The following is a 27,990-nucleotide window of genomic DNA, read 5'->3' as shown; positions in this document are numbered from 1 at the left end:
CGAACGTATGTCGCGTGCTTTTTCACAGCACGCGCACGAGACAGTCGTACCATACGACAGAAAACCTCCATCCGAACAACTTTGCCTTTGGGACCACTGCTGTCAATCAACTCGTCCGTTGAATATCAAAGTTTGTGGGAAAAACCACATTCGGCAAACCGGTCGCAGGTTTCGACAACCTCGATGAAAACAAACGCAGTTCAGTTCTCTGAACTCTCCGGGTCACTAGCTGACACAGCAGAAAGAGACAGAAACATAACAAAACTGGTGCAACTTCACCCTTTGGGGCAGTGGGCGGCGCCACAAGCGTCAAGAACCGCACGCTTTTTCCCTCCACGCTATCTGCTTTTAACCAGTGTGTACAGGGGAGAGCGCGAACGCAGTCCCCCACTACCATAAAGTATGCAGTCGAGATTCCCACATTTGGGGAATTCGCAGGGGTCAGCACAACCGGAGTGCAATGGCCAAGCCTCGCCCTGGGTGAACCACCTTCCTGATCATGGTGTCTCCCCTGCCAGGTAAGTATGAGTTGCCTGGCCTCCAGGCAGAGGCGCCCTATCCCCCTTCGCCATCCTCAAACACGGTGACCTTCCCCTCCCCCAAGAAAAGGAAGGACGGGGCACCTTCCATTGCTTGACTGCTGCATGCGTGCGTGCGTGACCTTGATTTGAATCAGGTGTCCCTAATCCATCCAACACAAACCCCTGATTCGACTCATCAGCTCGTTGGTAAAGACTCTCAAATAAGAGGGACATCAAAAAACGTGCTGTGACGGTGATGAGTCAGCCGGCCGGCAACCGACGCTTTTGTTCTTCTTTTTTCCCTATGCTCATATGACCGCAGCTTGCTGCTTTCTCTGTGGCACGGTCATCGTTGCGTCACCTCATCGTCATTCAGTATGCGCTTCCTGCGTATTTCTGTATTCTCTGACAAAATTCCAGTGGTGTTGTTGGTTCTTCTATTAGTCACAACAATTCGCAGTCCCCAAAAAGGGGAAGCACACCGTTCCTGGAGGCACTGCAATACCAGGTCGATGCGTGGAGTGGACGGAGCAAGCCCCGGTTCCGGCTCCATGTGCCAAAAATCAATTTAATATGCAGTCCCCGGATAGGGGACGTATCAGATATTAAACTGATAAGAACAGATACTACACTTGATCTTAGCCAAAAGGCCGAGAAGCGATGACACAATGACGCAGCGGCAGGGGAGCCGGCAAAGGCGACGCCCATCTGGGAAGCGGTGAGGGGGGGAGGGTTGGCAAAGGCCTTACGTCGTAGAGACCTGAAACTTTGAGGGATGGTACTAGCCACTCGCTCTACAACATCACCAAGGCTGGCCCCCCGATGGGCCCGGCACGAAATGGCTCGTAGCTCCCAAACCGCACGCCGCAGAACCAAGTGTCTTATATCATCGGAATCCTTGGCTCGAGCCGAGCGAGACGCATGCCTCGGATTCGAAGGTTGCGCTGGCGAAATTTTCGGGTATTTGGGATTTTGTGAAAAACCTACTTTTGCACACTAGTCCTAGGTCTTTTGCCCGATCTGGCCCAAACCAGTGCAGAAAGATTCTCTGGAGTCTGACTGTCCGTCCAGATCGGAAAAAAAGTGGGAATTTCGATTCAGCTTGGCGGCGGCAGGCCGAAACCTACGGGCTGGGCGAGGCGGGGTCTGCTAGAACGGCTATAGCTCTTGGACGGAACGAGACAATTTCACCCAAGCCGGTACACCCGTGCACGGGCTCAGTCTGGGGTCAGGCGAGAAAGGACGCGGTGAATGGCCACCTAGTGGCGCTTTAAAATGAAAAAGCAACAACATGAGAGCGGCTATAGGCGAACGTATGTCGCGTGCTTTTTCACAGCACGCGCACGAGACAGTCGTACCATACGACAGAAAACCTCCATCCGAACAACTTTGCCTTTGGGACCACTGCTGTCAATCAACTCGTCCGTTGAATATCAAAGTTTGTGGGAAAAACCACATTCGGCAAACCGGTCGCAGGTTTCGACAACCTCGATGAAAACAAACGCAGTTCAGTTCTCTTAACTCTCCGGGTCACTGGCTGACACAGCAGAAAGAGACAGAAACATAACAAAACTGGTGCAACTTCACCCTTTGGGGCAGTGGGCGGCGCCACAAGCGTCAAGAACCGCACGCTTTTTCCCTCCACGCTATCTGCTTTTAACCAGTGTGTACAGGGGAGAGCGCGAACGCAGTCCCCCACTACCATAAATTATGCAGTCGAGATTCCCACATTTGGGGAATTCGCAGGGGTCAGCACAACCGGAGTGCAATGGCCGAGCCTCGCCCTGGGTGAACCACCTTCCTGATCATGGTGTTTCCCCTGCCAGGTAAGTATGAGTTGCCTGGCCTCCAGGCAGAGGCGCCCTATCCCCCTTCGCCATCCTCAAACACGGTGACCTTCCCCTCCCCCAAGAAAAGGAAGGACGGGGCACCTTCCATTGCTTGACTGCTGCGTGCGTGCGTGCGTGACCTTGATTTGAATCAGGTGTCCCTTTTGTTCTTCTTTTTTCCCTATGCTCATATGACCGCAGCTTGCTGCTTTCTCTGTGGCACGGTCATCGTTGCGTCACCTCATCGTCATTCTGTATGCGCTTCCTGCGTATTTCTGTATTCTCTGACAAAATTCCAGTGGTGTTGTTGGTTCTTCTATTAGTCACAACAATTCGCAGTCCCCAAAAAGGGGAAGCACACCGTTCCTGGAGGCACTGCAATACCAGGTCGATGCGTGGAGTGGACGGAGCAAGCCCCGGTTCCGGCTCCATGTGCCAAAAATCAATTTAATATGCAGTCCCCGGATAGGGGACGTATCAGATATTAAACTGATAAGAACAGATACTACACTTGATCTTAGCCAAAAGGCCGAGAAGCGATGACACAATGACGCAGCGGCAGGGGAGCCGGCAAAGGCGACGCCCATCTGGGAAGCGGTGAGGGGGGGAGGGTTGGCAAAGGCCTTACGTCGTAGAGACCTGAAACTTTGAGGGATGGTACTAGCCACTCGCTCTACAACATCACCAAGGCTGGCCCCCCGATGGGCCCGGCACGAAATGGCTCGTAGCTCCCAAACCGCACGCCGCAGAACCAAGTGTCTTATATCATCGGAATCCTTGGCTCGAGCCGAGCGAGACGCATGCCTCGGATTCGAAGGTTGCGCTGGCGAAATTTTCGGGTATTTGGGATTTTGTGAAAAACCTACTTTTGCACACTAGTCCTAGGTCTTTTGCCCGATCTGGCCCAAACCAGTGCAGAAAGATTCTCTGGAGTCTGACTGTCCGTCCAGATCGGAAAAAAAGTGGGAATTTCGATTCAGCTTGGCGGCGGCAGGCCGAAACCTACGGGCTGGGCGAGGCGGGGTCTGCTAGAACGGCTATAGCTCTTGGACGGAACGAGACAATTTCACCCAAGCCGGTACACCCGTGCACGGGCTCAGTCTGGGGTCAGGCGAGAAAGGACGCGGTGAATGGCCACCTAGTGGCGCTTTAAAATGAAAAAGCAACAACATGAGAGCGGCTATAGGCGAACGTATGTCGCGTGCTTTTTCACAGCACGCGCACGAGACAGTCGTACCATACGACAGAAAACCTCCATCCGAACAACTTTGCCTTTGGGACCACTGCTGTCAATCAACTCGTCCGTTGAATATCAAAGTTTGTGGGAAAAACCACATTCGGCAAACCGGTCGCAGGTTTCGACAACCTCGATGAAAACAAACGCAGTTCAGTTCTCTGAACTCTCCGGGTCACTGGCTGACACAGCAGAAAGAGACAGAAACATAACAAAACTGGTGCAACTTCACCCTTTGGGGCAGTGGGCGGCGCCACAAGCGTCAAGAACCGCACGCTTTTTCCCTCCACGCTATCTGCTTTTAACCAGTGTGTACAGGGGAGAGCGCGAACGCAGTCCCCCACTACCATAAAGTATGCAGTCGAGATTCCCACATTTGGGGAATTCGCAGGGGTCAGCACAACCGGAGTGCAATGGCCAAGCCTCGCCCTGGGTGAACCACCTTCCTGATCATGGTGTCTCCCCTGCCAGGTAAGTATGAGTTGCCTGGCCTCCAGGCAGAGGCGCCCTATCCCCCTTCGCCATCCTCAAACACGGTGACCTTCCCCTCCCCCAAGAAAAGGAAGGACGGGGCACCTTCCATTGCTTGACTGCTGCATGCGTGCGTGCGTGACCTTGATTTGAATCAGGTGTCCCTAATCCATCCAACACAAACCCCTGATTCGACTCATCAGCTCGTTGGTAAAGACTCTCAAATAAGAGGGACATCAAAAAACGTGCTGTGACGGTGATGAGTCAGCCGGCCGGCAACCGACGCTTTTGTTCTTCTTTTTTCCCTATGCTCATATGACCGCAGCTTGCTGCTTTCTCTGTGGCACGGTCATCGTTGCGTCACCTCATCGTCATTCAGTATGCGCTTCCTGCGTATTTCTGTATTCTCTGACAAAATTCCAGTGGTGTTGTTGGTTCTTCTATTAGTCACAACAATTCACAGTCCCCAAAAAGGGGAAGCACACCGTTCCTGGAGGCACTGCAATACCAGGTCGATGCGTGGAGTGGACGGAGCAAGCCCCGGTTCCGGCTCCATGTGCCAAAAATCAATTTAATATGCAGTCCCCGGATAGGGGACGTATCAGATATTAAACTGATAAGAACAGATACTACACTTGATCTTAGCCAAAAGGCCGAGAAGCGATGACACAATGACGCAGCGGCAGGGGAGCCGGCAAAGGCGACGCCCATCTGGGAAGCGGTGAGGGGGGGAGGGTTGGCAAAGGCCTTACGTCGTAGAGACCTGAAACTTTGAGGGATGGTACTAGCCACTCGCTCTACAACATCACCAAGGCTGGCCCCCCGATGGGCCCGGCACGAAATGGCTCGTAGCTCCCAAACCGCACGCCGCAGAACCAAGTGTCTTATATCATCGGAATCCTTGGCTCGAGCCGAGCGAGACGCATGCCTCGGATTCGAAGGTTGCGCTGGCGAAATTTTCGGGTATTTGGGATTTTGTGAAAAACCTACTTTTGCACACTAGTCCTAGGTCTTTTGCCCGATCTGGCCCAAACCAGTGCAGAAAGATTCTCTGGAGTCTGACTGTCCGTCCAGATCGGAAAAAAAGTGGGAATTTCGATTCAGCTTGGCGGCGGCAGGCCGAAACCTACGGGCTGGGCGAGGCGGGGTCTGCTAGAACGGCTATAGCTCTTGGACGGAACGAGACAATTTCACCCAAGCCGGTACACCCGTGCACGGGCTCAGTCTGGGGTCAGGCGAGAAAGGACGCGGTGAATGGCCACCTAGTGGCGCTTTAAAATGAAAAAGCAACAACATGAGAGCGGCTATAGGCGAACGTATGTCGCGTGCTTTTTCACAGCACGCGCACGAGACAGTCGTACCATACGACAGAAAACCTCCATCCGAACAACTTTGCCTTTGGGACCACTGCTGTCAATCAACTCGTCCGTTGAATATCAAAGTTTGTGGGAAAAACCACATTCGGCAAACCGGTCGCAGGTTTCGACAACCTCGATGAAAACAAACGCAGTTCAGTTCTCTGAACTCTCCGGGTCACTGGCTGACACAGCAGAAAGAGACAGAAACATAACAAAACTGGTGCAACTTCACCCTTTGGGGCAGTGGGCGGCGCCACAAGCGTCAAGAACCGCACGCTTTTTCCCTCCACGCTATCTGCTTTTAACCAGTGTGTACAGGGGAGAGCGCGAACGCAGTCCCCCACTACCATAAAGTATGCAGTCGAGATTCCCACATTTGGGGAATTCGCAGGGGTCAGCACAACCGGAGTGCAATGGCCGAGCCTCGCCCTGGGTGAACCACCTTCCTGATCATGGTGTCTCCCCTGCCAGGTAAGTATGAGTTGCCTGGCCTCCAGGCAGAGGCGCCCTATCCCCCTTCGCCATCCTCAAACACGGTGACCTTCCCCTCCCCCAAGAAAAGGAAGGACGGGGCACCTTCCATTGCTTGACTGCTGCGTGCGTGCGTGCGTGACCTTGATTTGAATCAGGTGTCCCTAATCCATCCAACACAAACCCCTGATTCGACTCATCAGCTCGTTGGTAAAGACTCTCAAATAAGAGGGACATCAAAAAACGTGCTGTGACGGTGATGAGTCAGCCGGCCGGCAACCGACGCTTTTGTTCTTCTTTTTTCCCTATGCTCATATGACCGCAGCTTGCTGCTTTCTCTGTGGCACGGTCATCGTTGCGTCACCTCATCGTCATTCAGTATGCGCTTCCTGCGTATTTCTGTATTCTCTGACAAAATTCCAGTGGTGTTGTTGGTTCTTCTATTAGTCACAACAATTCGCAGTCCCCAAAAAGGGGAAGCACACCGTTCCTGGAGGCACTGCAATACCAGGTCGATGCGTGGAGTGGACGGAGCAAGCCCCGGTTCCGGCTCCATGTGCCAAAAATCAATTTAATATGCAGTCCCCGGATAGGGGACGTATCAGATATTAAACTGATAAGAACAGATACTACACTTGATTTCTTAGCCAAAAGGCCGAGAAGCGATGACACAATGACGCAGCGGCAGGGGAGCCGGCAAAGGCGACGCCCATCTGGGAAGCGGTGAGGGGGGGAGGGTTGGCAAAGGCCTTACGTCGTAGAGACCTGAAACTTTGAGGGATGGTACTAGCCACTCGCTCTACAACATCACCAAGGCTGGCCCCCCGATGGGCCCGGCACGAAATGGCTCGTAGCTCCCAAACCGCACGCCGCAGAACCAAGTGTCTTATATCATCGGAATCCTTGGCTCGAGCCGAGCGAGACGCATGCCTCGGATTCGAAGGTTGCGCTGGCGAAATTTTCGGGTATTTGGGATTTTGTGAAAAACCTACTTTTGCACACTAGTCCTAGGTCTTTTGCCCGATCTGGCCCAAACCAGTGCAGAAAGATTCTCTGGAGTCTGACTGTCCGTCCAGATCGGAAAAAAAGTGGGAATTTCGATTCAGCTTGGCGGCGGCAGGCCGAAACCTACGGGCTGGGCGAGGCGGGGTCTGCTAGAACGGCTATAGCTCTTGGACGGAACGAGACAATTTCACCCAAGCCGGTACACCCGTGCACGGGCTCAGTCTGGGGTCAGGCGAGAAAGGACGCGGTGAATGGCCACCTAGTGGCGCTTTAAAATGAAAAAGCAACAACATGAGAGCGGCTATAGGCGAACGTATGTCGCGTGCTTTTTCACAGCACGCGCACGAGACAGTCGTACCATACGACAGAAAACCTCCATCCGAACAACTTTGCCTTTGGGACCACTGCTGTCAATCAACTCGTCCGTTGAATATCAAAGTTTGTGGGAAAAACCACATTCGGCAAACCGGTCGCAGGTTTCGACAACCTCGATGAAAACAAACGCAGTTCAGTTCTCTGAACTCTCCGGGTCACTGGCTGACACAGCAGAAAGAGACAGAAACATAACAAAACTGGTGCAACTTCACCCTTTGGGGCAGTGGGCGGCGCCACAAGCGTCAAGAACCGCACGCTTTTTCCCTCCACGCTATCTGCTTTTAACCAGTGTGTACAGGGGAGAGCGCGAACGCAGTCCCCCACTACCATAAAGTATGCAGTCGAGATTCCTACATTTGGGGAATTCGCAGGGGTCAGCACAACCGGAGTGCAATGGCCAAGCCTCGCCCTGGGTGAACCACCTTCCTGATCATGGTGTCTCCCCTGCCAGGTAAGTATGAGTTGCCTGGCCTCCAGGCAGAGGCGCCCTATCCCCCTTCGCCATCCTCAAACACGGTGACCTTCCCCTCCCCCAAGAAAAGGAAGGACGGGGCACCTTCCATTGCTTGACTGCTGCATGCGTGCGTGCGTGACCTTGATTTGAATCAGGTGTCCCTAATCCATCCAACACAAACCCCTGATTCGACTCATCAGCTCGTTGGTAAAGACTCTCAAATAAGAGGGACATCAAAAAACGTGCTGTGACGGTGATGAGTCAGCCGGCCGGCAACCGACGCTTTTGTTCTTCTTTTTTCCCTATGCTCATATGACCGCAGCTTGCTGCTTTCTCTGTGGCACGGTCATCGTTGCGTCACCTCATCGTCATTCAGTATGCGCTTCCTGCGTATTTCTGTATTCTCTGACAAAATTCCAGTGGTGTTGTTGGTTCTTCTATTAGTCACAACAATTCGCAGTCCCCAAAAAGGGGAAGCACACCGTTCCTGGAGGCACTGCAATACCAGGTCGATGCGTGGAGTGGACGGAGCAAGCCCCGGTTCCGGCTCCATGTGCCAAAAATCAATTTAATATGCAGTCCCCGGATAGGGGACGTATCAGATATTAAACTGATAAGAACAGATACTACACTTGATCTTAGCCAAAAGGCCGAGAAGCGATGACACAATGACGCAGCGGCAGGGGAGCCGGCAAAGGCGACGCCCATCTGGGAAGCGGTGAGGGGGGGAGGGTTGGCAAAGGCCTTACGTCGTAGAGACCTGAAACTTTGAGGGATGGTACTAGCCACTCGCTCTACAACATCACCAAGGCTGGCCCCCCGATGGGCCCGGCACGAAATGGCTCGTAGCTCCCAAACCGCACGCCGCAGAACCAAGTGTCTTATATCATCGGAATCCTTGGCTCGAGCCGAGCGAGACGCATGCCTCGGATTCGAAGGTTGCGCTGGCGAAATTTTCGGGTATTTGGGATTTTGTGAAAAACCTACTTTTGCACACTAGTCCTAGGTCTTTTGCCCGATCTGGCCCAAACCAGTGCAGAAAGATTCTCTGGAGTCTGACTGTCCGTCCAGATCGGAAAAAAAGTGGGAATTTCGATTCAGCTTGGCGGCGGCAGGCCGAAACCTACGGGCTGGGCGAGGCGGGGTCTGCTAGAACGGCTATAGCTCTTGGACGGAACGAGACAATTTCACCCAAGCCGGTACACCCGTGCACGGGCTCAGTCTGGGGTCAGGCGAGAAAGGACGCGGTGAATGGCCACCTAGTGGCGCTTTAAAATGAAAAAGCAACAACATGAGAGCGGCTATAGGCGAACGTATGTCGCGTGCTTTTTCACAGCACGCGCACGAGACAGTCGTACCATACGACAGAAAACCTCCATCCGAACAACTTTGCCTTTGGGACCACTGCTGTCAATCAACTCGTCCGTTGAATATCAAAGTTTGTGGGAAAAACCACATTCGGCAAACCGGTCGCAGGTTTCGACAACCTCGATGAAAACAAACGCAGTTCAGTTCTCTGAACTCTCCGGGTCACTGGCTGACACAGCAGAAAGAGACAGAAACATAACAAAACTGGTGCAACTTCACCCTTTGGGGCAGTGGGCGGCGCCACAAGCGTCAAGAACCGCACGCTTTTTCCCTCCACGCTATCTGCTTTTAACCAGTGTGTACAGGGGAGAGCGCGAACGCAGTCCCCCACTACCATAAAGTATGCAGTCGAGATTCCCACATTTGGGGAATTCGCAGGGGTCAGCACAACCGGAGTGCAATGGCCAAGCCTCGCCCTGGGTGAACCACCTTCCTGATCATGGTGTCTCCCCTGCCAGGTAAGTATGAGTTGCCTGGCCTCCAGGCAGAGGCGCCCTATCCCCCTTCGCCATCCTCAAACACGGTGACCTTCCCCTCCCCCAAGAAAAGGAAGGACGGGGCACCTTCCATTGCTTGACTGCTGCATGCGTGCGTGCGTGACCTTGATTTGAATCAGGTGTCCCTAATCCATCCAACACAAACCCCTGATTCGACTCATCAGCTCGTTGGTAAAGACTCTCAAATAAGAGGGACATCAAAAAACGTGCTGTGACGGTGATGAGTCAGCCGATCTGGCCCAAACCAGTGCAGAAAGATTCTCTGGAGTCTGACTGTCCGTCCAGATCGGAAAAAAAGTGGGAATTTCGATTCAGCTTGGCGGCGGCAGGCCGAAACCTACGGGCTGGGCGAGGCGGGGTCTGCTAGAACGGCTATAGCTCTTGGACGGAACGAGACAATTTCACCCAAGCCGGTACACCCGTGCACGGGCTCAGTCTGGGGTCAGGCGAGAAAGGACGCGGTGAATGGCCACCTAGTGGCGCTTTAAAATGAAAAAGCAACAACATGAGAGCGGCTATAGGCGAACGTATGTCGCGTGCTTTTTCACAGCACGCGCACGAGACAGTCGTACCATACGACAGAAAACCTCCATCCGAACAACTTTGCCTTTGGGACCACTGCTGTCAATCAACTCGTCCGTTGAATATCAAAGTTTGTGGGAAAAACCACATTCGGCAAACCGGTCGCAGGTTTCGACAACCTCGATGAAAACAAACGCAGTTCAGTTCTCTGAACTCTCCGGGTCACTGGCTGACACAGCAGAAAGAGACAGAAACATAACAAAACTGGTGCAACTTCACCCTTTGGGGCAGTGGGCGGCGCCACAAGCGTCAAGAACCGCACGCTTTTTCCCTCCACGCTATCTGCTTTTAACCAGTGTGTACAGGGGAGAGCGCGAACGCAGTCCCCCACTACCATAAAGTATGCAGTCGAGATTCCCACATTTGGGGAATTCGCAGGGGTCAGCACAACCGGAGTGCAATGGCCGAGCCTCGCCCTGGGTGAACCACCTTCCTGATCATGGTGTCTCCCCTGCCAGGTAAGTATGAGTTGCCTGGCCTCCAGGCAGAGGCGCCCTATCCCCCTTCGCCATCCTCAAACACGGTGACCTTCCCCTCCCCCAAGAAAAGGAAGGACGGGGCACCTTCCATTGCTTGACTGCTGCGTGCGTGCGTGCGTGACCTTGATTTGAATCAGGTGTCCCTAATCCATCCAACACAAACCCCTGATTCGACTCATCAGCTCGTTGGTAAAGACTCTCAAATAAGAGGGACATCAAAAAACGTGCTGTGACGGTGATGAGTCAGCCGGCCGGCAACCGACGCTTTTGTTCTTCTTTTTTCCCTATGCTCATATGACCGCAGCTTGCTGCTTTCTCTGTGGCACGGTCATCGTTGCGTCACCTCATCGTCATTCAGTATGCGCTTCCTGCGTATTTCTGTATTCTCTGACAAAATTCCAGTGGTGTTGTTGGTTCTTCTATTAGTCACAACAATTCGCAGTCCCCAAAAAGGGGAAGCACACCGTTCCTGGAGGCACTGCAATACCAGGTCGATGCGTGGAGTGGACGGAGCAAGCCCCGGTTCCGGCTCCATGTGCCAAAAATCAATTTAATATGCAGTCCCCGGATAGGGGACGTATCAGATATTAAACTGATAAGAACAGATACTACACTTGATTTCTTAGCCAAAAGGCCGAGAAGCGATGACACAATGACGCAGCGGCAGGGGAGCCGGCAAAGGCGACGCCCATCTGGGAAGCGGTGAGGGGGGGAGGGTTGGCAAAGGCCTTACGTCGTAGAGACCTGAAACTTTGAGGGATGGTACTAGCCACTCGCTCTACAACATCACCAAGGCTGGCCCCCCGATGGGCCCGGCACGAAATGGCTCGTAGCTCCCAAACCGCACGCCGCAGAACCAAGTGTCTTATATCATCGGAATCCTTGGCTCGAGCCGAGCGAGACGCATGCCTCGGATTCGAAGGTTGCGCTGGCGAAATTTTCGGGTATTTGGGATTTTGTGAAAAACCTACTTTTGCACACTAGTCCTAGGTCTTTTGCCCGATCTGGCCCAAACCAGTGCAGAAAGATTCTCTGGAGTCTGACTGTCCGTCCAGATCGGAAAAAAAGTGGGAATTTCGATTCAGCTTGGCGGCGGCAGGCCGAAACCTACGGGCTGGGCGAGGCGGGGTCTGCTAGAACGGCTATAGCTCTTGGACGGAACGAGACAATTTCACCCAAGCCGGTACACCCGTGCACGGGCTCAGTCTGGGGTCAGGCGAGAAAGGACGCGGTGAATGGCCACCTAGTGGCGCTTTAAAATGAAAAAGCAACAACATGAGAGCGGCTATAGGCGAACGTATGTCGCGTGCTTTTTCACAGCACGCGCACGAGACAGTCGTACCATACGACAGAAAACCTCCATCCGAACAACTTTGCCTTTGGGACCACTGCTGTCAATCAACTCGTCCGTTGAATATCAAAGTTTGTGGGAAAAACCACATTCGGCAAACCGGTCGCAGGTTTCGACAACCTCGATGAAAACAAACGCAGTTCAGTTCTCTGAACTCTCCGGGTCACTGGCTGACACAGCAGAAAGAGACAGAAACATAACAAAACTGGTGCAACTTCACCCTTTGGGGCAGTGGGCGGCGCCACAAGCGTCAAGAACCGCACGCTTTTTCCCTCCACGCTATCTGCTTTTAACCAGTGTGTACAGGGGAGAGCGCGAACGCAGTCCCCCACTACCATAAAGTATGCAGTCGAGATTCCTACATTTGGGGAATTCGCAGGAGTCAGCACAACCGGAGTGCAATGGCCGAGCCTCGCCCTGGGTGAACCACCTTCCTGATCATGGTGTCTCCCCTGCCAGGTAAGTATGAGTTGCCTGGCCTCCAGGCAGAGGCGCCCTATCCCCCTTCGCCATCCTCAAACACGGTGACCTTCCCCTCCCCCAAGAAAAGGAAGGACGGGGCACCTTCCATTGCTTGACTGCTGCGTGCGTGCGTGCGTGACCTTGATTTGAATCAGGTGTCCCTAATCCATCCAACACAAACCCCTGATTCGACTCATCAGCTCGTTGGTAAAGACTCTCAAATAAGAGGGACATCAAAAAACGTGCTGTGACGGTGATGAGTCAGCCGGCCGGCAACCGACGCTTTTGTTCTTCTTTTTTCCCTATGCTCATATGACCGCAGCTTGCTGCTTTCTCTGTGGCACGGTCATCGTTGCGTCACCTCATCGTCATTCAGTATGCGCTTCCTGCGTATTTCTGTATTCTCTGACAAAATTCCAGTGGTGTTGTTGGTTCTTCTATTAGTCACAACAATTCGCAGTCCCCAAAAAGGGGAAGCACACCGTTCCTGGAGGCACTGCAATACCAGGTCGATGCGTGGAGTGGACGGAGCAAGCCCCGGTTCCGGCTCCATGTGCCAAAAATCAATTTAATATGCAGTCCCCGGATAGGGGACGTATCAGATATTAAACTGATAAGAACAGATACTACACTTGATTTCTTAGCCAAAAGGCCGAGAAGCGATGACACAATGACGCAGCGGCAGGGGAGCCGGCAAAGGCGACGCCCATCTGGGAAGCGGTGAGGGGGGGAGGGTTGGCAAAGGCCTTACGTCGTAGAGACCTGAAACTTTGAGGGATGGTACTAGCCACTCGCTCTACAACATCACCAAGGCTGGCCCCCCGATGGGCCCGGCACGAAATGGCTCGTAGCTCCCAAACCGCACGCCGCAGAACCAAGTGTCTTATATCATCGGAATCCTTGGCTCGAGCCGAGCGAGACGCATGCCTCGGATTCGAAGGTTGCGCTGGCGAAATTTTCGGGTATTTGGGATTTTGTGAAAAACCTACTTTTGCACACTAGTCCTAGGTCTTTTGCCCGATCTGGCCCAAACCAGTGCAGAAAGATTCTCTGGAGTCTGACTGTCCGTCCAGATCGGAAAAAAAGTGGGAATTTCGATTCAGCTTGGCGGCGGCAGGCCGAAACCTACGGGCTGGGCGAGGCGGGGTCTGCTAGAACGGCTATAGCTCTTGGACGGAACGAGACAATTTCACCCAAGCCGGTACACCCGTGCACGGGCTCAGTCTGGGGTCAGGCGAGAAAGGACGCGGTGAATGGCCACCTAGTGGCGCTTTAAAATGAAAAAGCAACAACATGAGAGCGGCTATAGGCGAACGTATGTCGCGTGCTTTTTCACAGCACGCGCACGAGACAGTCGTACCATACGACAGAAAACCTCCATCCGAACAACTTTGCCTTTGGGACCACTGCTGTCAATCAACTCGTCCGTTGAATATCAAAGTTTGTGGGAAAAACCACATTCGGCAAACCGGTCGCAGGTTTCGACAACCTCGATGAAAACAAACGCAGTTCAGTTCTCTGAACTCTCCGGGTCACTGGCTGACACAGCAGAAAGAGACAGAAACATAACAAAACTGGTGCAACTTCACCCTTTGGGGCAGTGGGCGGCGCCACAAGCGTCAAGAACCGCACGCTTTTTCCCTCCACGCTATCTGCTTTTAACCAGTGTGTACAGGGGAGAGCGCGAACGCAGTCCCCCACTACCATAAAGTATGCAGTCGAGATTCCTACATTTGGGGAATTCGCAGGAGTCAGCACAACCGGAGTGCAATGGCCGAGCCTCGCCCTGGGTGAACCACCTTCCTGATCATGGTGTCTCCCCTGCCAGGTAAGTATGAGTTGCCTGGCCTCCAGGCAGAGGCGCCCTATCCCCCTTCGCCATCCTCAAACACGGTGACCTTCCCCTCCCCCAAGAAAAGGAAGGACGGGGCACCTTCCATTGCTTGACTGCTGCGTGCGTGCGTGCGTGACCTTGATTTGAATCAGGTGTCCCTAATCCATCCAACACAAACCCCTGATTCGACTCATCAGCTCGTTGGTAAAGACTCTCAAATAAGAGGGACATCAAAAAACGTGCTGTGACGGTGATGAGTCAGCCGGCCGGCAACCGACGCTTTTGTTCTTATTTTTTCCCTATGCTCATATGACCGCAGCTTGCTGCTTTCTCTGTGGCACGGTCATCGTTGCGTCACCTCATCGTCATTCTGTATGCGCTCCTTGCGTATTTCTGTATTCTCTGACAAAAAAATTTCCAGTGGTGTTGTTGGTTCTTCTATTAGTCACAACAATTCGCAGTCCCCAAAAAGGGGAAGCACACCGTTCCTGGAGGCACTGCAATACCAGGTCGATGCGTGGAGTGGACGGAGCAAGCCCCGGTTCCGGCTCCATGTGCCAAAAATCAATTTAATATGCAGTCCCCGGATAGGGGACGTATCAGATATTAAACTGATAAGAACAGATACTACACTTGATCTTAGCCAAAAGGCCGAGAAGCGATGACACAATGACGCAGCGGCAGGGGAGCCTGCAAAGGCGACGCCCATCTGGGAAGCGGTGAGGGGGGGAGGGTTGGCAAAGGCCTTACGTCGTAGAGACCTGAAACTTTGAGGGATGGTACTAGCCACTCGCTCTACAACATCACCAAGGCTGGCCCCCCGATGGGCCCGGCACGAAATGGCTCGTAGCTCCCAAACCGCACGCCGCAGAACCAAGTGTCTTATATCATCGGAATCCTTGGCTCGAGCCGAGCGAGACGCATGCCTCGGATTCGAAGGTTGCGCTGGCGAAATTTTCGGGTATTTGGGATTTTGTGAAAAACCTACTTTTGCACACTAGTCCTAGGTCTTTTGCCCGATCTGGCCCAAACCAGTGCAGAAAGATTCTCTGGAGTCTGACTGTCCGTCCAGATCGGAAAAAAAGTGGGAATTTCGATTCAGCTTGGCGACGGCAGGCCGAAACCTACGGGCTGGGCGAGGCGGGGTCTGCTAGAACGGCTATAGCTCTTGGACGGAACGAGACAATTTCACCCAAGCCGGTACACCCGTGCACGGGCTCAGTCTGGGGTCAGGCGAGAAAGGACGCGGTGAATGGCCACCTAGTGGCGCTTTAAAATGAAAAAGCAACAACATGAGAGCGGCTATAGGCGAACGTATGTCGCGTGCTTTTTCACAGCACGCGCACGAGACAGTCGTACCATACGACAGAAAACCTCCATCCGAACAACTTTGCCTTTGGGACCACTGCTGTCAATCAACTCGTCCGTTGAATATCAAAGTTTGTGGGAAAAACCACATTCGGCAAACCGGTCGCAGGTTTCGACAACCTCGATGAAAACAAACGCAGTTCAGTTCTCTGAACTCTCCGGGTCACTGGCTGACACAGCAGAAAGAGACAGAAACATAACAAAACTGGTGCAACTTCACCCTTTGGGGCAGTGGGCGGCGCCACAAGCGTCAAGAACCGCACGCTTTTTCCCTCCACGCTATCTGCTTTTAACCAGTGTGTACAGGGGAGAGCGCGAACGCAGTCCCCCACTACCATAAAGTATGCAGTCGAGATTCCTACATTTGGGGAATTCGCAGGAGTCAGCACAACCGGAGTGCAATGGCCGAGCCTCGCCCTGGGTGAACCACCTTCCTGATCATGGTGTCTCCCCTGCCAGGTAAGTATGAGTTGCCTGGCCTCCAGGCAGAGGCGCCCTATCCCCCTTCGCCATCCTCAAACACGGTGACCTTCCCCTCCCCCAAGAAAAGGAAGGACGGGGCACCTTCCATTGCTTGACTGCTGCGTGCGTGCGTGACCTTGATTTGAATCAGGTGTCCCTAATCCATCCAACACAAACCCCTGATTCGACTCATCAGCTCGTTGGTAAAGACTCTCAAATAAGAGGGACATCAAAAAACGTGCTGTGACGGTGATGAGTCAGCCGGCCGGCAACCGACGCTTTTGTTCTTCTTTTTTCCCTATGCTCATATGACCGCAGCTTGCTGCTTTCTCTGTGGCACGGTCATCGTTGCGTCACCTCATCGTCATTCAGTATGCGCTTCCTGCGTATTTCTGTATTCTCTGACAAAATTCCAGTGGTGTTGTTGGTTCTTCTATTAGTCACAACAATTCGCAGTCCCCAAAAAGGGGAAGCACACCGTTCCTGGAGGCACTGCAATACCAGGTCGATGCGTGGAGTGGACGGAGCAAGCCCCGGTTCCGGCTCCATGTGCCAAAAATCAATTTAATATGCAGTCCCCGGATAGGGGACGTATCAGATATTAAACTGATAAGAACAGATACTACACTTGATCTTAGCCAAAAGGCCGAGAAGCGATGACACAATGACGCAGCGGCAGGGGAGCCGGCAAAGGCGACGCCCATCTGGGAAGCGGTGAGGGGGGGAGGGTTGGCAAAGGCCTTACGTCGTAGAGACCTGAAACTTTGAGGGATGGTACTAGCCACTCGCTCTACAACATCACCAAGGCTGGCCCCCCGATGGGCCCGGCACGAAATGGCTCGTAGCTCCCAAACCGCACGCCGCAGAACCAAGTGTCTTATATCATCGGAATCCTTGGCTCGAGCCGAGCGAGACGCATGCCTCGGATTCGAAGGTTGCGCTGGCGAAATTTTCGGGTATTTGGGATTTTGTGAAAAACCTACTTTTGCACACTAGTCCTAGGTCTTTTGCCCGATCTGGCCCAAACCAGTGCAGAAAGATTCTCTGGAGTCTGACTGTCCGTCCAGATCGGAAAAAAAGTGGGAATTTCGATTCAGCTTGGCGGCGGCAGGCCGAAACCTACGGGCTGGGCGAGGCGGGGTCTGCTAGAACGGCTATAGCTCTTGGACGGAACGAGACAATTTCACCCAAGCCGGTACACCCGTGCACGGGCTCAGTCTGGGGTCAGGCGAGAAAGGACGCGGTGAATGGCCACCTAGTGGCGCTTTAAAATGAAAAAGCAACAACATGAGAGCGGCTATAGGCGAACGTATGTCGCGTGCTTTTTCACAGCACGCGCACGAGACAGTCGTACCATACGACAGAAAACCTCCATCCGAACAACTTTGCCTTTGGGACCACTGCTGTCAATCAACTCGTCCGTTGAATATCAAAGTTTGTGGGAAAAACCACATTCGGCAAACCGGTCGCAGGTTTCGACAACCTCGATGAAAACAAACGCAGTTCAGTTCTCTGAACTCTCCGGGTCACTGGCTGACACAGCAGAAAGAGACAGAAACATAACAAAACTGGTGCAACTTCACCCTTTGGGGCAGTGGGCGGCGCCACAAGCGTCAAGAACCGCACGCTTTTTCCCTCCACGCTATCTGCTTTTAACCAGTGTGTACAGGGGAGAGCGCGAACGCAGTCCCCCACTACCATAAATTATGCAGTCGAGATTCCCACATTTGGGGAATTCGCAGGGGTCAGCACAACCGGAGTGCAATGGCCGAGCCTCGCCCTGGGTGAACCACCTTCCTGATCATGGTGTCTCCCCTGCCAGGTAAGTATGAGTTGCCTGGCCTCCAGGCAGAGGCGCCCTATCCCCCTTCGCCATCCTCAAACACGGTGACCTTCCCCTCCCCCAAGAAAAGGAAGGACGGGGCACCTTCCATTGCTTGACTGCTGCGTGCGTGCGTGCGTGACCTTGATTTGAATCAGGTGTCCCTAATCCATCCAACACAAACCCCTGATTCGACTCATCAGCTCGTTGGTAAAGACTCTCAAATAAGAGGGACATCAAAAAACGTGCTGTGACGGTGATGAGTCAGCCGGCCGGCAACCGACGCTTTTGTTCTTCTTTTTTCCCTATGCTCATATGACCGCAGCTTGCTGCTTTCTCTGTGGCACGGTCATCGTTGCGTCACCTCATCGTCATTCTGTATGCGCTTCCTGCGTATTTCTGTATTCTCTGACAAAATTCCAGTGGTGTTGTTGGTTCTTCTATTAGTCACAACAATTCGCAGTCCCCAAAAAGGGGAAGCACACCGTTCCTGGAGGCACTGGAATACCAGGTCGATGCGTGGAGTGGACGGAGCAAGCCCCGGTTCCGGCTCCATGTGCCAAAAATCAATTTAATATGCAGTCCCCGGATAGGGGACGTATCAGATATTAAACTGATAAGAACAGATACTACACTTGATCTTAGCCAAAAGGCCGAGAAGCGATGACACAATGACGCAGCGACAGGGGAGCCGGCAAAGGCGACGCCCATCTGGGAAGCGGTGAGGGGGGGAGGGTTGGCAAAGGCCTTACGTCGTAGAGACCTGAAACTTTGAGGGATGGTACTAGCCACTCGCTCTACAACATCACCAAGGCTGGCCCCCCGATGGGCCCGGCACGAAATGGCTCGTAGCTCCCAAACCGCACGCCGCAGAACCAAGTGTCTTATATCATCGGAATCCTTGGCTCGAGCCGAGCGAGACGCATGCCTCGGATTCGAAGGTTGCGCTGGCGAAATTTTCGGGTATTTGGGATTTTGTGAAAAACCTACTTTTGCACACTAGTCCTAGGTCTTTTGCCCGATCTGGCCCAAACCAGTGCAGAAAGATTCTCTGGAGTCTGACTGTCCGTCCAGATCGGAAAAAAAGTGGGAATTTCGATTCAGCTTGGCGGCGGCAGGCCGAAACCTACGGGCTGGGCGAGGCGGGGTCTGCTAGAACGGCTATAGCTCTTGGACGGAACGAGACAATTTCACCCAAGCCGGTACACCCGTGCACGGGCTCAGTCTGGGGTCAGGCGAGAAAGGACGCGGTGAATGGCCACCTAGTGGCGCTTTAAAATGAAAAAGCAACAACATGAGAGCGGCTATAGGCGAACGTATGTCGCGTGCTCTTTCACAGCACGCGCACGAGACAGTCGTACCATACGACAGAAAACCTCCATCCGAACAACTTTGCCTTTGGGACCACTGCTGTCAATCAACTCGTCCGTTGAATATCAAAGTTTGTGGGAAAAACCACATTCGGCAAACCGGTCGCAGGTTTCGACAACCTCGATGAAAACAAACGCAGTTCAGTTCTCTGAACTCTCCGGGTCACTGGCTGACACAGCAGAAAGAGACAGAAACATAACAAAACTGGTGCAACTTCACCCTTTGGGGCAGTGGGCGGCGCCACAAGCGTCAAGAACCGCACGCTTTTTCCCTCCACGCTATCTGCTTTTAACCAGTGTGTACAGGGGAGAGCGCGAACGCAGTCCCCCACTACCATAAATTATGCAGTCGAGATTCCCACATTTGGGGAATTCGCAGGGGTCAGCACAACCGGAGTGCAATGGCCGAGCCTCGCCCTGGGTGAACCACCTTCCTGATCATGGTGTCTCCCCTGCCAGGTAAGTATGAGTTGCCTGGCCTCCAGGCAGAGGCGCCCTATCCCCCTTCGCCATCCTCAAACACGGTGACCTTCCCCTCCCCCAAGAAAAGGAAGGACGGGGCACCTTCCATTGCTTGACTGCTGCGTGCGTGCGTGCGTGACCTTGATTTGAATCAGGTGTCCCTAATCCATCCAACACAAACCCCTGATTCGACTCATCAGCTCGTTGGTAAAGACTCTCAAATAAGAGGGACATCAAAAAACGTGCTGTGACGGTGATGAGTCAGCCGGCTGGCAACCGACGCTTTTGTTCTTCTTTTTTCCCTATGCTCATATGACCGCAGCTTGCTGCTTTCTCTGTGGCACGGTCATCGTTGCGTCACCTCATCGTCATTCTGTATGCGCTTCCTGCGTATTTCTGTATTCTCTGACAAAAAAAATTCCAGTGGTGTTGTTGGTTCTTCTATTAGTCACAACAATTCGCAGTCCCCAAAAAGGGGAAGCACACCGTTCCTGGAGGCACTGCAATACCAGGTCGATGCGTGGAGTGGACGGAGCAAGCCCCGGTTCCGGCTCCATGTGCCAAAAATCAATTTAATATGCAGTCCCCGGATAGGGGACGTATCAGATATTAAACTGATAAGAACAGATTTTTCTTTTGAAAGGTTTTTATTGTCACCATTTACAATCATATTTCACAAAACACACTTTCCTTTCAACACACATTTAAAACAAGCAGAACATTTAATACACATGGTTTAAAATGAAGAATTCAGTGTTTAAAATAATAAAACTAAAACCATTGTGCAAGTCTTGTTTAATAGTCCATGTGTGTGTTGAGCTTCTTAAAAGGGGGTGTGGTGTTTGCATGTAAAAATCAGTAAATAAATAAAAATAAAAATGATAAAATCCATTGTGCAAAACTGGGGGTGAGTCCTTATCAAGTTTGCATTCCCCCCCACTCTCCAGGAAGAACACTTGGCCTGCCATTTCCGGGGCTCAGCGGAGATCCCCTCTCCTCCGGCCCGCTGGCCCGCTGTTCCCGTAGCCAGAGTGGTGAGGGTGCATCTACGGGCGGTCAAGGTCGGTGGTGGCCGGGACCTCCTTTGTGTGGCCTCGGCCCCCCCGTCCGAATGACGACGTGCGGCCCACCCTGCAGCGTTGATCTTATTCTTTGCTCGCATGCGTGGAGGGGGACCGTCACGCGTTTCCCCACCAGCAGGTTTCTGGTGACCCAGATGGCATCCTTGATTACGTTAAGGGTGAGCCAGAGCGATGCAAATTCATGCGATGTTTGGGCTTTTAGGCCCTGACCCACCCCTAGGATGGCGAGCTTGTAGTCCACCTGGGCCCCACCCGCTGGCAGGCACGGGAAAAACAGGGGGCCGGCCCTGGCCCACAGGTCCCGCGCAGCACCGCACTCCCAGAGCAGATGGTAGACGGTCTCCGGGGATTTGCACCCGGACCGCGGGCAGATGGGATTTTTGGCCATGCCTCTGGAGTGCATAACCGCCCTGACCGGGAGGATCTCATGAGCCACCATCCATGACAAGTCCTTGTGTCCATTCTGGAGAGCGGGGTGAGCAGCATTCTTCCAGGCCAATTTTGCCTCACTTAGAGTGAGGTTTGGAATTGGACTCACCGGTTCCCGGTCCTGCACAAAGGAGACAAGAGATTTGTGGTTGGTTAAAATGGTGACGTCTTGTTGTTCTAAAAAATGTTTCTTTAAAAACTTTTTTATAAAACTGTACTCTGTGGGTAGATTAAAAGATACTGGACTTCTCAAATCAATTGGTAAAATCTTCAGTGCTCTTAGGTAAGACCCCATCCAAAACCGTGCCATGGCTGCCGTCTTATTTTCTTTGGATGGGGTCGTGGCATATCTTAAATGTAGGGCGGTGAAGCGGCTGCCTAAAAACAGGTGGGGGTCTGGGAGCCCTTTTCCACCATTTTCTGGTCTCCTCTTGACCACGTCCCTCTTCAACCTCTCCCACTTGGACCCCCACAGGAAATAAAACACCGCCCTTTCTAATTTCTTTAGGAATTTCCTAGGTGGGATAAAAACAGAACAAACAAGTGACATTAGAGGTAAAATGATGGCTTTAAAAATTAAAACTTTGCCCTCCAAAGTCATCTGTCGTAGTCCCCAAAACCCCAGTCTTTTCCTAACTTTCCCTAATAAGTCAGTCCAGTTTTCCCGTCCACCCCCTTCCTTGTCAAATTTAACTCCTAAAATCTTAAAATCTGTCTCCTTAAAATCTACATTAAGTCCGCCTGTGTCTCTGTCGTCCCACGGTCCAAAGAGCAGGGCCTCGGACTTGCTTCTGTTGAGTTTTGCGCCCGAGGCCCGACCGTACCAGTCCGTCAAGTCCATAGCTCTTTGTATTGATAAAACGTCCGTGGCTAAAAGAGTTACGTCGTCCATGTAGAGCACACATGTCGCTGTCAGTCCACTGGTCCCTGGAATGTCTATTCCTTTTATCCATGTATCCCTTCTCAAGATCTGTGCCAGTGGCTCAATACAAGCCACATACAAAAGGGGGGATAAAGGACACCCCTGACGGACACCGCTGCGAATATTTACCGCTTTAGAGAGATGACCATTTACAAGGATTTTGCTGACTAAGCCCTCGTACAGCAGTCCCACCCAAGCTATGAACCTCTTCGGAAAACCCATTTTTTGCAGTACCTGAAACAGGTACTGGTGCGAGACTCGGTCAAAAGCTTTCTCAAAATCTAAATTTAGGACTACTAGCCGGATGTTTCTGTCTCTCGCAAAACAGATGGCATCTCTAATCAGAACCAGGCTGTCTGTTATCCTTCTTCCGGGCACAGCACAAGCTTGATCCGGGTGGATTACGTCCTCTAGAACTGTCGACATACGTGTGGCTAAAATCTTACTAAAAAGTTTACAATCAAAATTTAAAAGAGTGATTGGTCTCCAGTTTTTTAAGTCAGTCCGGTCTCCTGTTTTGTAAAGTAAAGAAACTATCCCTGTTCTAAAACTGTCTGGAAGTTTGTCAACCGTCTCAAAGTCTTTAAAAACAGTCAATAGTTCATGAGCTAAAATATCCCAAAAGGTTAGATAAAATTCCAGGGGGAGTCCATCTACTCCTGGGGACTTCCCCCTTTTAAAACTTTTGAGGGATTTGTGCATTTCTAAAATGGTAAAATCTTGGGTTAAAAGCTCATTTTCACTGTTGACTTTACTGACTATGAATTCTAAAACTTCCTTTACAGTATCACTGTTTACATATTTTGTACTATATAATTCTCTGTAAAAATCTTCAACCCCTTTTAAAATTTCCTTTGTTGTTGTTGCTTCCCTCCCTTCTACTTTTACATTGACTATATTCCTTCTTTGTGTCATTATCTTTTTAAAAAAGTACCTAGTACATTTTTCCCCTTCTTCTATTTCTCTTTCTTTACTTCTTAAAATGACCCCTTTGCTCTGAAGACTGGATAAAACTGACATTTCTCTTTTAACCTCTTGTATTTCATCATTAAAATCAAAACCATTGTTAAAAAGGGTAAAATATCTCTGTAGTCTTTTTTGCAGCCCCATCATGTGTCTCCTTTCCTTATCTTTCTTTTCTTTACCTACTTTCCTAAAAAAACTGTCTCGTCCTGTCTTTTACCATCTCCCACCAATGTGCATGTGTCTCATAAAAGTCTCGGAGGGTCTGCCATTGGCTGAACTGCTCCCTATATTCCTTTACTACGTCCTCATCTTCTAAGAGGGAGCAGTTCAGCTTCCACAGCCCTCCCCCTACCGTCACACCCGTGGGTAGTGAAAGGGTGCAGGATAGCATTAGGTGGTCAGAAAAGAAGAGGGGAGTCAATGTAGCATCGGTTGGCGGGCAGTCTCTTGTAAAAATATAGTCGATTCGAGAGGCTTTGGCGCCATCACTACTGAACCAAGTGTAGCCCTCCTCTCTTTGATGCATGTTTTTAAAACAGTCGACTAAATTAAAATCTCTAACTAAACCCTGTAATAAAACCGATGTTTTATCAATTTTAAAATCTTCTCCAACCCTCTTTCTGTCTTTTTTTGATAACACACAATTAAAATCCCCTGCCACCACTACCGGAACTCTTCCTAACATGTGGGGCTGCAAGTCTTCTAAAAGCTCATACCTATCATTTTTTTCCGTAAAACCATACACATTAAGAACATTAAAATCTCTACCTAAAAAATTTAGATTTGCTAAAAGCGCTCGCCCTTCCCTCACCACTGTGCTGCCCTTCACCAAGATATTTGGGTTTTTAATTAAAATGGCAACACCGTCGTTCTTGTTAAGGTTTGAGCCGCTCCATATGGAGGGACCAGGGGGCCATAGCTCCTCCATTTTTGTGTACCTGTTTAAAAAGGGTAGAGCACACTCCTGTAATAAAAACAAATCTGATTTGCAAGTATTTAAAAAGGATAAAATGCTCTGTGCTCGTATGGTGGCTCTCACGCTTCTCACATTTATGGTTGAAATGGTGAGGGCCATGAGCAGTGTTATTAAAAAGGTATGAGACATTTAAGACAATGATAAAAAGACTACAATAAAACCATTAAAAACGTATTATGTTATATCTTGTTTCACCTGCTTTTCCTTTCTCCCCTGAGGACTGGGGTCGGGAAAGCAAGTGCTCACCACCTCAGGAGCTACAGAGGAATCCTCTTGCATCTCCTTTGGTGATGATGTTCTTAGCTTTATGTGCAAAAAGGATACCTCATTTGGGGATTCTAGGGGCCATATATGTTCCAGATCTTCCAAAACGGAACTATCTGGACTATGTGCTGCCCTAGCTTTCTTCTCCTCTATATCAGATAGAGGAGATCCCGCAGGTCTTTTTTGCACCTGAGCATTTGGGAGTGAAAAGTTAATTTCACTCCCACTGGATTCCACCGCTAGGTCTGAAACCGTTTCTAGGGAGGAAACTGTTGTTTCCTCTCTTTCCTCTTCTTCCATTTCTATCACATGTTCTATTGTTTCCTCCCTTTCCTCTTCTTCCATTTCTTTGTCAGGTTCTGTTGGAGAACATGACTCCGCCCCTGTGGCCGCCCCACTTCCTTGTTCCTGACCACTCCCTGAGGCTGGCTGGGAAATTGAAATTCCCGCCAAAACCTCAGGGACCACCTCCTCTCTTTGTTCTTTTGATTGTTCTGGTTGTGGGGCGGCCATTTTGTTGCCTTTGAGTTTGTTGGCAAAACTTTTTGGGCAATCTCTGTAGAGATGGTTTGATTCTCCACATAGGTTGCACCGCCTGCCATTGGTACAATCATCAAAAATGTGCCCAATTTCTTTACACTTCCCACACACTAACTCTTGGCATGCATCGGCTAGATGCCCAACTCTTCCGCATTTCCTACACAACTTAGGCATCCCTTGGTAGTGTATGTAGCCTCTGTTTTCTCCCAGCACAATCATGGAAGGCAGATGTTTCAGGCCTTGGTAGCCCCCAGCCTCTTCCCATTGTTTAATGGGAATCCGCCAGGAGCAGTTCCAAATGCCATCCTCATCTAGCACTTTGATAGGCTGGCTTCTAACAGTGCAAAATCTACCCAACCAGACACAAATATCATCCCCTGTCACTGTTTCGTTAAACATTCTGACAATCACAGTTTTAAGTGTGTTATCTGAAAGTTTTTCCACAGTGAACATGGAGAACTGGGCCTTAACAGAGTCAAACCTTTGCCAAAAGTCATTCAGCAGGGAAGCAGTTTTAAAACTCAAATCAAAACCTTTGTTCAGGGGCAGAGTCATCAAACAGTTTAAATCCTCAGGTCTAAAATTGAGGGTTTTCTGGATCAGCTTCCTGGAGAAGTCTAGACGAGACAACCCCAGGAGCTTACCATCCACCTCTCTGAATAAAAAGCGTACGCTGTGGTGCCTCCGCATGCCAGCACGAGCAGCCGACATGGTGGAGGCACCAACAGCCTAAAAACTGTAAAATAACAATAAATACAATAAATAGATAAAATAATAAAAGTCTTACCTTAAAACTTGTTGAACCGTAAAAAAGCAGGATCACTCTACCTCTCAGAAGTTGTGCGGCTCGGGACACAAAAGGATCTCGAGCCAGGAAACCTCAGAGAGGCGATCGCAGTCTCAACCGTTCGACCAGATACTTGATCTTAGCCAAAAGGCCGAGAAGCGATGACACAATGACGCAGCGGCAGGGGAGCCTGCAAAGGCGACGCCCATCTGGGAAGCGGTGAGGGGGGGAGGGTTGGCAAAGGCCTTACGTCGTAGAGACCTGAAACTTTGAGGGATGGTACTAGCCACTCGCTCTACAACATCACCAAGGCTGGCCCCCCGATGGGCCCGGCACGAAATGGCTCGTAGCTCCCAAACCGCACGCCGCAGAACCAAGTGTCTTATATCATCGGAATCCTTGGCTCGAGCCGAGCGAGACGCATGCCTCGGATTCGAAGGTTGCGCTGGCGAAATTTTCGGGTATTTGGGATTTTGTGAAAAACCTACTTTTGCACACTAGTCCTAGGTCTTTTGCCCGATCTGGCCCAAACCAGTGCAGAAAGATTCTCTGGAGTCTGACTGTCCGTCCAGATCGGAAAAAAAGTGGGAATTTCGATTCAGCTTGGCGGCGGCAGGCCGAAACCTACGGGCTGGGCGAGGCGGGGTCTGCTAGAACGGCTATAGCTCTTGGACGGAACGAGACAATTTCACCCAAGCCGGTACACCCGTGCACGGGCTCAGTCTGGGGTCAGGCGAGAAAGGACGCGGTGAATGGCCACCTAGTGGCGCTTTAAAATGAAAAAGCAACAACATGAGAGCGGCTATAGGCGAACGTATGTCGCGTGCTTTTTCACAGCACGCGCACGAGACAGTCGTACCATACGACAGAAAACCTCCATCCGAACAACTTTGCCTTTGGGACCACTGCTGTCAATCAACTCGTCCGTTGAATATCAAAGTTTGTGGGAAAAACCACATTCGGCAAACCGGTCGCAGGTTTCGACAACCTCGATGAAAACAAACGCAGTTCAGTTCTCTGAACTCTCCGGGTCACTGGCTGACACAGCAGAAAGAGACAGAAACATAACAAAACTGGTGCAACTTCACCCTTTGGGGCAGTGGGCGGCGCCACAAGCGTCAAGAACCGCACGCTTTTTCCCTCCACGCTATCTGCTTTTAACCAGTGTGTACAGGGGAGAGCGCGAACGCAGTCCCCCACTACCATAAATTATGCAGTCGAGATTCCCACATTTGGGGAATTCGCAGGGGTCAGCACAACCGGAGTGCAATGGCCGAGCCTCGCCCTGGGTGAACCACCTTCCTGATCATGGTGTCTCCCCTGCCAGGTAAGTATGAGTTGCCTGGCCTCCAGGCAGAGGCGCCCTATCCCCCTTCGCCATCCTCAAACACGGTGACCTTCCCCTCCCCCAAGAAAAGGAAGGACGGGGCACCTTCCATTGCTTGACTGCTGCGTGCGTGCGTGCGTGACCTTGATTTGAATCAGGTGTCCCTAATCCATCCAACACAAACCCCTGATTCGACTCATCAGCTCGTTGGTAAAGACTCTCAAATAAGAGGGACATCAAAAAACGTGCTGTGACGGTGATGAGTCAGCCGGCCGGCAACCGACGCTTTTGTTCTTCTTTTTTCCCTATGCTCATATGACCGCAGCTTGCTGCTTTCTCTGTGGCACGGTCATCGTTGCGTCACCTCATCGTCATTCTGTATGCGCTTCCTGCGTATTTCTGTATTCTCTGACAAAATTCCAGTGGTGTTGTTGGTTCTTCTATTAGTCACAACAATTCGCAGTCCCCAAAAAGGGGAAGCACACCGTTCCTGGAGGCACTGGAATACCAGGTCGATGCGTGGAGTGGACGGAGCAAGCCCCGGTTCCGGCTCCATGTGCCAAAAATCAATTTAATATGCAGTCCCCGGATAGGGGACGTATCAGATATTAAACTGATAAGAACAGATACTACACTTGATCTTAGCCAAAAGGCCGAGAAGCGATGACACAATGACGCAGCGACAGGGGAGCCGGCAAAGGCGACGCCCATCTGGGAAGCGGTGAGGGGGGGAGGGTTGGCAAAGGCCTTACGTCGTAGAGACCTGAAACTTTGAGGGATGGTACTAGCCACTCGCTCTACAACATCACCAAGGCTGGCCCCCCGATGGGCCCGGCACGAAATGGCTCGTAGCTCCCAAACCGCACGCCGCAGAACCAAGTGTCTTATATCATCGGAATCCTTGGCTCGAGCCGAGCGAGAC

At 51.5% G+C, this 27,990-nt stretch overlaps 24 non-coding genes and 1 pseudogene across 24 annotated transcripts; all 25 read right to left on the bottom strand.

Annotated features, from left to right (window-relative positions):
• Positions 1-362: 362 nt before the first annotated feature.
• Positions 363-526, bottom strand: LOC137079745 (U1 spliceosomal RNA). The gene has a single exon (XR_010905687.1). It is a non-coding gene; the product is annotated as a U1 spliceosomal RNA (small nuclear RNA).
• A 466-nt stretch (positions 527-992) lies between these two features.
• Positions 993-1,183, bottom strand: LOC137080006 (U2 spliceosomal RNA). Its single transcript, XR_010905929.1, has one exon. It is a non-coding gene; the product is annotated as a U2 spliceosomal RNA (small nuclear RNA).
• A 1,008-nt stretch (positions 1,184-2,191) lies between these two features.
• LOC137079727 (U1 spliceosomal RNA) lies at positions 2,192-2,355 on the bottom strand. The gene has a single exon (XR_010905670.1). It is a non-coding gene; the product is annotated as a U1 spliceosomal RNA (small nuclear RNA).
• Positions 2,356-2,700: 345 nt separating this feature from the next.
• LOC137080005 (U2 spliceosomal RNA) lies at positions 2,701-2,891 on the bottom strand. The gene has a single exon (XR_010905928.1). It is a non-coding gene; the product is annotated as a U2 spliceosomal RNA (small nuclear RNA).
• Positions 2,892-3,899: 1,008 nt separating this feature from the next.
• Positions 3,900-4,063, bottom strand: LOC137079744 (U1 spliceosomal RNA). The gene has a single exon (XR_010905686.1). It is a non-coding gene; the product is annotated as a U1 spliceosomal RNA (small nuclear RNA).
• A 466-nt stretch (positions 4,064-4,529) lies between these two features.
• LOC137080004 (U2 spliceosomal RNA) lies at positions 4,530-4,720 on the bottom strand. The gene has a single exon (XR_010905927.1). It is a non-coding gene; the product is annotated as a U2 spliceosomal RNA (small nuclear RNA).
• A 1,008-nt stretch (positions 4,721-5,728) lies between these two features.
• On the bottom strand, positions 5,729-5,892 carry LOC137079731 (U1 spliceosomal RNA). Its single transcript, XR_010905674.1, has one exon. It is a non-coding gene; the product is annotated as a U1 spliceosomal RNA (small nuclear RNA).
• Positions 5,893-6,358: 466 nt separating this feature from the next.
• LOC137080067 (U2 spliceosomal RNA) lies at positions 6,359-6,551 on the bottom strand. Its single transcript, XR_010905986.1, has one exon. It is a non-coding gene; the product is annotated as a U2 spliceosomal RNA (small nuclear RNA).
• Positions 6,552-7,559: 1,008 nt separating this feature from the next.
• Positions 7,560-7,723, bottom strand: LOC137079747 (U1 spliceosomal RNA). Its single transcript, XR_010905689.1, has one exon. It is a non-coding gene; the product is annotated as a U1 spliceosomal RNA (small nuclear RNA).
• Positions 7,724-8,189: 466 nt separating this feature from the next.
• Positions 8,190-8,380, bottom strand: LOC137080003 (U2 spliceosomal RNA). The gene has a single exon (XR_010905926.1). It is a non-coding gene; the product is annotated as a U2 spliceosomal RNA (small nuclear RNA).
• A 1,008-nt stretch (positions 8,381-9,388) lies between these two features.
• On the bottom strand, positions 9,389-9,552 carry LOC137079743 (U1 spliceosomal RNA). Its single transcript, XR_010905685.1, has one exon. It is a non-coding gene; the product is annotated as a U1 spliceosomal RNA (small nuclear RNA).
• A 915-nt stretch (positions 9,553-10,467) lies between these two features.
• LOC137079730 (U1 spliceosomal RNA) lies at positions 10,468-10,631 on the bottom strand. The gene has a single exon (XR_010905673.1). It is a non-coding gene; the product is annotated as a U1 spliceosomal RNA (small nuclear RNA).
• Positions 10,632-11,097: 466 nt separating this feature from the next.
• Positions 11,098-11,290, bottom strand: LOC137080066 (U2 spliceosomal RNA). Its single transcript, XR_010905985.1, has one exon. It is a non-coding gene; the product is annotated as a U2 spliceosomal RNA (small nuclear RNA).
• Positions 11,291-12,298: 1,008 nt separating this feature from the next.
• On the bottom strand, positions 12,299-12,462 carry LOC137079753 (U1 spliceosomal RNA). Its single transcript, XR_010905694.1, has one exon. It is a non-coding gene; the product is annotated as a U1 spliceosomal RNA (small nuclear RNA).
• A 466-nt stretch (positions 12,463-12,928) lies between these two features.
• Positions 12,929-13,121, bottom strand: LOC137080065 (U2 spliceosomal RNA). The gene has a single exon (XR_010905984.1). It is a non-coding gene; the product is annotated as a U2 spliceosomal RNA (small nuclear RNA).
• Positions 13,122-14,129: 1,008 nt separating this feature from the next.
• LOC137079752 (U1 spliceosomal RNA) lies at positions 14,130-14,293 on the bottom strand. Its single transcript, XR_010905693.1, has one exon. It is a non-coding gene; the product is annotated as a U1 spliceosomal RNA (small nuclear RNA).
• Positions 14,294-14,763: 470 nt separating this feature from the next.
• Positions 14,764-14,954, bottom strand: LOC137080002 (U2 spliceosomal RNA). Its single transcript, XR_010905925.1, has one exon. It is a non-coding gene; the product is annotated as a U2 spliceosomal RNA (small nuclear RNA).
• A 1,008-nt stretch (positions 14,955-15,962) lies between these two features.
• Positions 15,963-16,126, bottom strand: LOC137079750 (U1 spliceosomal RNA). The gene has a single exon (XR_010905692.1). It is a non-coding gene; the product is annotated as a U1 spliceosomal RNA (small nuclear RNA).
• Positions 16,127-16,588: 462 nt separating this feature from the next.
• On the bottom strand, positions 16,589-16,779 carry LOC137080001 (U2 spliceosomal RNA). Its single transcript, XR_010905924.1, has one exon. It is a non-coding gene; the product is annotated as a U2 spliceosomal RNA (small nuclear RNA).
• A 1,008-nt stretch (positions 16,780-17,787) lies between these two features.
• Positions 17,788-17,951, bottom strand: LOC137079603 (U1 spliceosomal RNA). Its single transcript, XR_010905553.1, has one exon. It is a non-coding gene; the product is annotated as a U1 spliceosomal RNA (small nuclear RNA).
• Positions 17,952-18,417: 466 nt separating this feature from the next.
• Positions 18,418-18,608, bottom strand: LOC137080035 (U2 spliceosomal RNA). Its single transcript, XR_010905956.1, has one exon. It is a non-coding gene; the product is annotated as a U2 spliceosomal RNA (small nuclear RNA).
• Positions 18,609-19,616: 1,008 nt separating this feature from the next.
• LOC137079602 (U1 spliceosomal RNA) lies at positions 19,617-19,780 on the bottom strand. Its single transcript, XR_010905552.1, has one exon. It is a non-coding gene; the product is annotated as a U1 spliceosomal RNA (small nuclear RNA).
• Positions 19,781-20,250: 470 nt separating this feature from the next.
• Positions 20,251-20,422, bottom strand: LOC137080072 (U2 spliceosomal RNA; annotated as a pseudogene).
• Positions 20,423-26,912: 6,490 nt separating this feature from the next.
• Positions 26,913-27,076, bottom strand: LOC137079601 (U1 spliceosomal RNA). The gene has a single exon (XR_010905551.1). It is a non-coding gene; the product is annotated as a U1 spliceosomal RNA (small nuclear RNA).
• Positions 27,077-27,542: 466 nt separating this feature from the next.
• LOC137080033 (U2 spliceosomal RNA) lies at positions 27,543-27,733 on the bottom strand. Its single transcript, XR_010905954.1, has one exon. It is a non-coding gene; the product is annotated as a U2 spliceosomal RNA (small nuclear RNA).
• Between the last annotated feature and the right edge of the window lie 257 nt (positions 27,734-27,990).

This window comes from Pseudorasbora parva, chromosome 6, assembly GCF_024679245.1.
Source record: "Pseudorasbora parva isolate DD20220531a chromosome 6, ASM2467924v1, whole genome shotgun sequence".
In the NCBI taxonomy this organism is placed as follows: Eukaryota; Metazoa; Chordata; class Actinopteri; order Cypriniformes; family Gobionidae; genus Pseudorasbora; species Pseudorasbora parva.
Note: the sequence above shows the minus strand (reverse complement) of the source record. Positions and strands in the feature narration are given on the sequence as shown.